The sequence below is a fragment of the Penaeus monodon genome, chromosome 19 (genome assembly GCF_015228065.2).
Source record: "Penaeus monodon isolate SGIC_2016 chromosome 19, NSTDA_Pmon_1, whole genome shotgun sequence".
Lineage (NCBI taxonomy): Eukaryota > Metazoa > Arthropoda > Malacostraca > Decapoda > Penaeidae > Penaeus > Penaeus monodon.
Window position 1 is genome coordinate 10,996,311 of NC_051404.1, and position 411 is coordinate 10,996,721.

Genomic DNA, 411 nt, shown 5'->3' on the forward strand with positions numbered 1-411 from the left:
GAAGGATTACACGAAGGAGCGGCCATGACCTACGGCAGGCTTGAAAATCCAAGGGGTCATGGAGGAGAGTGTGCAACCTGCAATTTGGAGCGTCGACGACAAACTCGCACTACGAAGGATTTAACGACTCCCCCCCCCCCGCCCCTCCCATTACCCACGCGGTTCACTCCAATAATATTCACACAACATACGCACGAACTAAAGGAACACCACGACACTATAGTCACGCGTATTTTACCATTTTCTCCCCCGTGACGAAGGAGACAAAATTTACATAGCCATTAAAAAGGGGGGAAGAGGACGCAAAAAAAAAAAAAACACTAAATGCAAAGAAGAGGTAGAAAATAAATAAATAAATAAAGAAAGAAACAGAAAAAGGAAAGACGAGGAAGGAAAGCCCCTCCCCCTCCT

General features: G+C 46.0%; 1 long non-coding RNA gene across 1 annotated transcript in view; it reads right to left on the bottom strand.

Moving 5' to 3' along the window:
- LOC119585450 overlaps positions 1-411 on the bottom strand; it is a 13,246-nt gene that overhangs the window by 12,482 nt on the left and 353 nt on the right. The window lies entirely within an intron of this gene.